General features: G+C 35.7%; 1 pseudogene; it reads left to right on the forward strand.

Annotated features, from left to right (window-relative positions):
* The first annotated feature begins 8,183 nt into the window (after nt 1-8,183).
* LOC148024868 (uncharacterized) lies at nt 8,184-8,885 on the forward strand (annotated as a pseudogene).
* Nucleotides 8,886-9,864: the final 979 nt, after the last annotated feature.

Consider the following 9,864-nt stretch of genomic DNA (forward strand, 5'->3'; position numbering starts at 1 on the left):
ATTGCCCTCCTCACGCCATGCTCAAATTGTATTTTGTACCTGTAAAAAGATGTCTTTGGGATTCTATGAATCTCATACCATGCCCTTCCACATACCACTTGTCCATTGAAGATAAAGCTGTACTTGTTCCCAAGTATCAATCCTGCATGATGATTCAAACTTGTCATAAACATAGTTTGTGCGGTCTTCAAATTGCAATCCCCAAAAGTATTTATATAATTGTTGCATTGCTTCTCTATCAGCAAACTGACAACACTTTTCTTGGCAACAATAAATCATGGAAACCTGTGAAATGGAGTCCATAGAAGTCCTCAAGTTTGCACCTTTAGGGGCAATAAATCGTGGCTTTCTATTGACCATACAATATGATCTCTTCTAAACAAAAATTGATTTTTTTGCAGAAACATAATCTTTATTGTTATCTTCCATGTTTTTGGCACAAGCATTTGTAGAGACAGATTGCATGTATGATTGTTGTTGTAGTAGTGATGTTCCATCATCAAAGGTGACTTGTTTAATAGGCCAACTTTCCAAAGTGACACAGTGGAGGTTGTCATCTATGTATGTTCATGTGGTTTGATCAAGGGCTTTATCTACCACCACACCAACATCCTCTTCTCCTAGCAATTCAAAGTTTATCACATCATATGGAAAAGCCAATAACATAACCCCTGTCCTAACACACACAGTGTTGCCTTCTGTCCATAGCATCACTCTACGTTCTCTGTAACTTTCACGAATGCTAAGCACATCAATATCCTCAAAAGGTAGGACATGGTTTGATTCGTAATCATCTCCTCCGTCATGAATTGTTATTGAGTTTGAAATAACCACCACATCTTTCTTTTTCGATTTTGCAAAACCACCTATAGCTTCATGAACCTTCATTGCATCAGTTGTTGGGAATGGCAAATATGCTGCTACATTTAAACATTTATCAATAGCCACTGAAATATATCCATCTTCAAATGTTTCTCCATGGCATGTCTCATTTGGATGTATTGCTTGCACTCTCCCAAGTGCAACAATCTCATGATCAACTAGCAAATTCACAGTTTCTCCAAAATAAAATTTGTTATTCATGATACCTGTACAAGTGAGAAAATGGAGATTTTATCATTTGTATGTTGTCACCTCTCAGAAAGAAGAAAATAGTAATGAAATTGCTAAATACAATGAAGTATCAAATTTCATTGAAATGAAAAAAGTACTTAAACATTAGATAGAATGAGTCCAACTTCCATAATAGAAAGTATTAATGGAAACATCGTACAGAAAGGGGATAGATTTGACCATATGGCCAAAAACAAACTTTCTCATGAACTATGCCGCCCTAAAGTAAATAAGAAAAGTTTCTTCTATTATTTTTAGTTGCCCTTGATTTTACTTTATTTTATTAGCTACTCTTTGAGTAAGCAAAAACTTCCTTATGTGTTCTCATTGGAAAAAGATATAGCAGATGTTCAAAACTTGTACTATATCTATTCAACACGAGAACAATGATTAAAATTATTTATAATGTGTATAGGAAAAGATTTAGCCACCTGGTTAAAAATCTATTGTATGTATTCCATGCCATAGCAAATATAAAATTTATTTGTGATACCCATAGGGGAAAACATAGTCAAATGATTGAAACCTTTGTTGTATGTATTTCACATGACAAAAAGGATAAAAGTTCATTGTGGTCTCCATAGAAAAATATTTAGCCAAATGGTCAAAACTCAAGCCAAATACATATAACAAGGATAAAAGTTCATTGTGATCTTTATGGAAAAAGATTTAGCCAGATGGTCAAAACCTCTATTGCAACTATTTTACACAAGACTTAGGATTAAAATTCTTTGTGATATCCATAAGAAAAGATTTAGTCATATGGTCAAAATATATATTTAACCTAGATGATAGCAAGAATAATAATTGTTTGTGATGTTCATAGAACAATATTTAGCCAAATGTTCAAAGCCTTTATTGTATGTCAACAAGGATAAATAATCTATGTGATCTCCATTAGAAAATATTTGATCAAATGATCAAAACTTTTATTTCATGTATTCCACATGATAACAAGGATAAAGATATTTTATGAGAAACTTTGACCTTATGCTTAAATATTGAAACCACAATGACCTCTAAAGAATAGGAGATTTAATTCCCTATGACACAAAGTTATAAAGATTGAGGAAATTTTAGCATCAATTAGAAGCTATTTGAGAAGGAAAGATAATTTTTATCATGGTTAAATATTTATAAATATTATACTACCTACTTGTTGATAATAGTAAAATGTATCATATTACATTTTATTTTTAAGTTATACTATTTTAGTCTAAATCATGTTATATTAGTATATCGTACTATGTGCATATTATGGAATATATTATTAAAATATATTTTAAAAAATATATATTAAATTAATTTATTAATAATTAATAAATATAATTTAAATATATTAAATTAAAATTTATAAGATTATGTATATTTAATGTATCTAATATGTAATGTGTAATATCATTGAGGATTTTGAAGCCACCTTAGTGATAGTTCGAGAGTAGAATCTCTAGCAGGGTAGGATAGAGAGTATATAGGCGAGGGGGAAGGAGCTAGTCTAGGAGAAATGCCTTTGGTGAGAGTTTGAGGGCAATTGTTTCCTCAGTGGAGATTCGGGAGAAATGCCCCTAATCGGGGTTTTGGGATAGCGCCCGTTGTAGGGATTTGGGGGCAAAGCTCCCAATGGGGGGGTTTAAGTAGTAGGCCCTCTTGGTGGGGATATACGGGCAACACCCCTAGTAGGGGGTTAGGGGTAGTGTCCATGATGGGGGTTTGGGGGCAACGCCCCCAGCGGGGGTCTGGGGGCAGTGCCCTCGATGGGGGTTTGGGGGCAATGCTCCCAATGGGGGGTTTGGGGGGCAGCGCCCCCTTGTGGGGGTTTGGGGCCAACGCCCCTAGTGGGGGTTCGGGGGCAGCGCCCCCGGTGGGGGTTTGGGGGCAATGCCCCCAACGGGGAGTCCGGGGGGCAGCGCCCCCTTGGGGGGGCCTGGGGCAACGCCCCCAGCGGGGGTTCGAGGACAGTGCCGCTGGGGGTTCGAGGACAGTGCCCCCGTTGGGGGTTTGGGGGCAACGGCCGCAAGGGCGGGGTCTGGGGGCTACCGGTAGATCCCGACGGGCGACGATATAGCCATTACGTGATTTTTAAAAAAATCGTGACTTGAAATCTTTAATAAAATTAAAAAATAGACACAAAAATAAGATCTAAATCTACTCGTATTCCGTAACAAGTTATGGTTATTCGAATAGCGTGATACATTAAATGATCCGTTTCATGAGTCGGTCTTTACAACTAATCATGACGTTTTTCAAAATGAGTTTCTCTTCCCCTCCCTCTCTCTTCCATGCAACTCTCTAACCTGAGTGTTTTCTTTGTTGCGTTTTTACAGTTGCAGGTTTCGCATCTCTGATCCTCTGTGTTTTTATCTCTGCTCCCGTCGCCCCTCTCTTACTGCAGGTGTTGCAGCCTAATCTTTAGCGGTTCTGTCCCCCTCCTCTTCTTTGACTACTCTCCACTGTTTCATTTTCTCAAACTGAAACATATTGTGCAGTGAAAATTGTGGTTCAAATCAGGGTATTATGACCAAAACTACCTGTGTCTTCAAATCAGCAATCTTGCTCCAAGGCTTCAGCAATTCAACAGGAGGGCAGTGAATGATTGCCAGTCCACACCTTGTCTGCTCTACTTCACGGGTGATTTTGGTTACGCTGGCACACATTACTGACGTACTAATTACAACAGGTTTTCAACTTTTCCCTACTTCATTTCTGATTTTGAGTTAAACTACATTGATTATGACCATTTCAATCCATACAATTACTACAAATCACACTACTCCTCTTTTGTATGATTACTATTGAATAATATTAAGATCAAATACCAAAAGCATTTTCTAAATAAGAATCATGTATGAAAACTAAATGCAATATGTATTTCTGTAACAATGAGATTAGGCACTCACTCTTGAGAAGTCAATGTCTTCTTCTTCTTCTCAATTGCTTGATTGATCTCCTGGAGCGCTTGTCTTTTTTGTTGTCCAACCACTACCTTGCAAATGATAGCTTCACTCTACGTGAATATTGAAAATATGATTTCTTGCACTGTTGAAAATACTCTTTTTGCTGTGAAAATGAAATATATGATTTGTGTAATGTTGAAAAAAGTCTCTTAGATGTGAATATAGAATAAATGGTTTGTGCAATGCTTTTATCAATGAGTGCTTTCAAAATACTAGCCTTTGTTTCTATTCTGTGATGCTATATATCTTAAGATTTCGCCTCAAGGCTAAACCTAGCCTTATATTTCTTGTATCCTTCCGTAATATTAGAGCATTTTATCAAGTTCTTATACATCGTATTATACTTTACTATATAGAACTTTCCATTATACTGTATTTTTATAGTAAAAGCATTACCATCAGATTTTATGGTTATACTCTTTATAATTTTGCAATAAGCATATAGCTATACAATACTTACAAATAATCAATATGATTTTGCCATATGATGTAATTTGATCTTCTAACAACACATATCATGATCTTTCATCAATCTATAGATTAGACCATATGGTCAAAAAATTTCTTGTAATATAAGAAGTAATTTTTGTTATTTTATTCAATACAATCTGAGATTTGACCATGAGGTCAAATCTTTTCTTATAATATAAAATGTAATTTATATTATTTTTTCCAATATACTATGAGATTTTTCCATGCGGCCAAATCTTCTCCTTAAGCTATCTCTTGGCCAAAATAAAGACTCTATATTCCACTACAAAATAAAAATTGGCCATATGGTCAAATCTTTCATTTTGTTATCAATGCTAGCATCCAAGAATCCCCCATTCTTGTTTCGTTTGGCCATATGATCAAATCTAATCTCATAAATCTTGCAAAACATGAGACCACTTTTTCATTTCACTATAAAACAATATTTGGCTATATAGTCAAATCCAATTTCACAGCATGTTGCAACAAATGAATCACTTTCTTCATATGGTTATGAAACTAGATTTGGCCATATGATTAAAACCAATTTATAAAAATCATCTTACCTTGTAGGTTTCGCAATGAGGTCAAATCTCCACCTTTCAAGTGTTTCTTCACTTTATCTTATATTGATATCTATGGGATTTTCTACATAGCCATAATTGTTTATATGTGAATCTCATATCACAATAAACCACACCCTCTCTTTAACTAGCCTTTAAAAACCCTATGGTAAAAAACCATGGCAAAGTTTCTAATCTTATAGATAAGGCTTATGACTAAATAGAATTTGACCACATGGCTAAAACCAATGACAATGTTTCTACAATATAGCTCCTTTCAAGGGAAACTTACATGTGCACTAATTAAAATGTTAACTTTGGGCCAAATGGAATTGTGAGATTGTTACATAACCACATTGATATATAGGTGGATCTCATATTGGACTAAATCTCATTCTTTGATTAAATAGGATTTTTGACCACATGGCCAAAAATCTTAGCAAAGTTCCTAGAGTATGATCCTTGCATAGGAAACTTACATGGAGAAGAAATCCAATGTTAACTTAGGGACAAAATCATCCATGACATTTTCTACATAACCACAATGATTTTTCACTATATCTCATACCACACTTACACTCAACATCTCAATATCACTTGACCATTTGGTTAAGCCCATGGTCAAGTCTCACTATTAATAGAATTTGATCTTCTCACCGAAGTCCATGGCAAAGTTTTTACTATATGATTCTTGCAAGAGAAACATAATTAATGCTAACTTAGAGCTAGGATAATCCATGAGATTTGATACATAAGCACACATATTTATGGTTGGATCTCATACCACACTTAATCTCAAATTTCAATATTTCATTTTATGGAAGAGTCCCTTTGGAGTACATTTGTCTTGTATTTCGTAAAATCTTGTGTTGTTGTGTTTTCAATTTTCAACTTAGAAATCTTATACATTTGGGTTTTATGAATTTTGAATATTTTTAAATCCACTTTTTTCAGACAAATTTTTCTCTTTATAGAACTATTCAATGGCAAAGAAAGATAGCACATCCAAAAAGGAGACCCAAACCATTGATGGAGTTAGTGGTGATTTTGTGTATCCATGGTATGTGGATGTTTATGATCGTCAAGGAAAAAGGGCTGACAATGTCCTCTTATTCACTTTAAAGAGTGATATTGCATTTTTTCAACAAGATGGTATCATAGAGAAGATAACAGATGGATTTGTTGGAAAAGAGGGAATACCATGTAATCTTGTTAAGATCAAGGGGAAAAATGTAGTATACAAACTTGATCCTTTGTCATTTCACTTTGCCCGTATTAAAGAGGACGAAGAATACTCTTTGAAAACAATGGGATGGACCTTATTTGAGGAGGTAAAGGGCACAGAAGACATTATATTAGCATTCCAAGCTATTCAAAATAGTGAGCTATTTTCCAAGAAAATGTGATCGCCCCAACAAAAGAATGAAGCTTCAAGATAAACAAATAGACTTGAGATCTTCACCTTCTCCTCAAGAAGAAAATAATTCACGGAATCCCACAAGCTCAAAGTCAAAATCACCTCAACAAAGTTCCTTGTCACAAGCTCTTGTTGTTAGTATGGCTGCTAACACTACTACGAATGATGCCACTTTACCTTCCATGTTAGAAGTTACACCTGCAAAGCCAATAATTTCTCTTGAGGTCAAGGAAGTAGAAATAACATTCGATTTTCCTGAAATAGTTAACAAGAAGGGAAAGAAGGAAGAATCAGGATTTCACATGTTTGAAAAATTCTTTCCATTTGGTCCAACAACACAATTTCCTATTCTCGTTGATAGGTGTTATGAGGCACCTCCTTTATATGCTTATAGGTCACTATGTTGGGATTATGTAGAGAAGCTAACCATGTCTTTCATAAAGAATCCCATGAATCCCCAGCAATAGTAGCATATCTTATGCCTTTTGTACAAGACAACAATGAGAAGAGACCCATGCATCGTGATGAGGTGGATGCTAATAAGTTGGACACTTATAGTTATTGGATTATATTAGAGCTTCACTCAATTCATGCAACAAAGATATATATTCAGAGTAATACTACACGTTATCTAGCAACCAAGCATTTATACACCACAAGAAATGCTAGAATATTAGTTGATTGTCCTACGGAAATGTGCATTGAGCTTTCACGAATGACAAATATGGAATCACATAATGTTATGAAGAATGCCCCTTATGTTGAGCAACTTCAACAATTAAGAGATCAGTGGCTAGCATTTGGTTCTCCACCAAAACCCCAACAAGGGCTTTCTAAGACAAGCTCTCAAAGAGTACCATGGCAAGCAATCACATATAAGCTTACCTTCTCTTTTTATGAAGATTAGTGTGATGCTCTTTCTTTTGTTCTATGCTCACTATTTTGATCTTTTTTTTTACAGAGATTTGTGGCATACATTGGAGAAAATTGTGCATCTAGAGATTGCCATATGATTGTTAGCTCCCAAGAAATATTTGATAGTTGAATCAAAATCATGAAGAGATACTCTAGAGGTGAATTTATATCCCAAGAGGAGAGTTCAAGAAAAAAGGGAAGGCAACCTTCTCCTGCTGCATTTCGTTGCCTTATGGGTTTAAAGGATGGATACTCCTTACACTACAAGAGGAGATCAATGAAGGTCATATCTTTTTTCTTAGAAAGAAATGGGATAAGGAAGATATGATTGACATAGAAACAAGGGCTAAGCAAATCAAGCAAGATAGGGTCCTAAAGGAGGAATTAGTCACTCTTTTCAATGCTTCAGTTCCAAAAAGTGGCACTGTGATGAAGACTTGGGAAGAGCTTGTTGATGATTATGATATCAATGATGAAGTCTACACAAAGATTTTCGGCATTTGCAATGATTGGGTATCAAAGAAGCTCACACGTGGAGTTGATGCAGGGTCCCTACCAAATGGAGCAAAAGATTTTGTGAACTTCCTAATTGGAAAAAAGCAAAATCCTCTTCAATCCTCCACTACTTCCCCTTGGCATGTATATGTTGTCATATGCAATCTAGAAACCTTTGATCTTATACATAATGTTTACAGAGATCCAATTACCATTGGGGTTGTTGTTCTAGATGTAGCACATGGGGTTGAGGGAATGAAATGGGACTCTATAAAGTTTGGAAAGGTTGTATCCACTCTACTACAAATGATATGTGAACCTAAACAATTCATGTTGTTATCATTTCTTGATCAAAAGCAAATGGTAGCTTTGGAAAATGCTCTTGAAAGTATTTCTTGCAAGTATCACATGCTAGTTGGCAGTGTTGACTTTCTACCAATGGATAAAACATTTGCTTTTGGATCTATAGATTCTTTTGTGGTTTTGACATTAGTGACCATGGAGAAAAGCTTCATCAATTTTGAGAGATATATAAACAATGTCAACAAGCCTTTCATTTTGGACTTTGAAGGCTTGGACAAGGAGTGCAATGATGAAGATCTTGAATAAGAACAAAGGATTGCAAATGCCATTTTGAGGAAGAAAATGAAAGTTATGGAAACTACAATCAAAGCATTCAATGATGCTCATAAGGTTGTATTTGATGTATATACAAGTGGAATTGCATCTAAGGTGGCATTGGTAAATCATATGAAGACTATTGCAGTGGGTTGCAACACTCAAGAGCAAAGAGAGGTTGAAGCACAATTGTGGAGGGTCCATGAGAGTGCCAAAAAAAATTCAAACTCCCAAGAGGTTCCTCCTATTGAAGTTCAAGTTCTTGAAGTACCACCCGAGGCCATAGAAGAATCAAGCCAAGATATAGCAAGTGATCAACTGGATAAGCCTTGGACATAAGGTTTTTTTCTTTCGCATTTTTCCTTGTGTGTATCGGAGATCTGAAGCGAATGCACCAAAAAAGAGGGAAACTAAGATTTGACATGGATATCGTAAACATTTGAAGCATAACTGTACGCTCACATGACCTTTGCTAAAGGATAAGAGCATTTAATGGAACCGGTGAATTATGCATTTGCTTACTAGATGTGTAAGACAGAAAGTTCGCAGTACCAAGACACTATATAAACAAAAAAGGCTGCTAGTGTCATAGAAGGGAAGGAGTTTAGATTAATGGCTTTAAGATTAATGCTTTCCATTTGAGCTGTTAAGAGCAAAGTTCATGTCAGTTAGAACATCTGGATGAGGGATTAGTCAGTTAATTTAACCGCTTTGTGAGATGTTATTGGAATGTATGAGTTTCGAGGCCAGAGCACAACAACGCGTTTTATTTGCCTTAACTAGTCTTTTCATAGCGTGCATGGAATGGGGTAAAAAAGCGGTTTCGTACTTTTTTTAGCTTTTAGGACAAAGCAAAGCCTTTAACTTACGTTTACTGCTTCGTTAGCGTTACAGATGAAGGTAAAGATTTGGATGTTCTCTTAATGTGAAATCGTTTCTGTTCGGTAGCAACTAAACTCTGTTCTTTTACGGTCACTCAAATCAAAGAGCCGTATGATAGGCAACTATCTAGTACGGTTTAGAGAGCACTTGATTATATGATGCAAGTGACACAGCTTTGGCTGGCATCAAGTAACTTTTCACTCTATTTATGTTTCTATGATGGCTTAAGAACACGCTTATCCTTTAGCCGTAGAAAGACTTTGTAATTGCGAGGTACCGTTATGAGCCTAATATATATGGGTGTTATTTTGTGAAATAACTTGAATTTCGAATCACTTACTTGCTTTAACTACTTATGCGATGGACGTGGGAGCATTAATTCTCTTTCCGTGGGCTTTTGAGGAATGAGAGAAACTTCTCGAATTCCATGAAAGAG

The sequence above is a fragment of the Lygodium microphyllum genome, chromosome 15 (assembly GCF_053477565.2).
Source record: "Lygodium microphyllum isolate KBCC chromosome 15, Lygodium_microphyllum_v1.1.10, whole genome shotgun sequence".
NCBI classification, from domain to species: domain Eukaryota; kingdom Viridiplantae; phylum Streptophyta; class Polypodiopsida; order Schizaeales; family Lygodiaceae; genus Lygodium; species Lygodium microphyllum.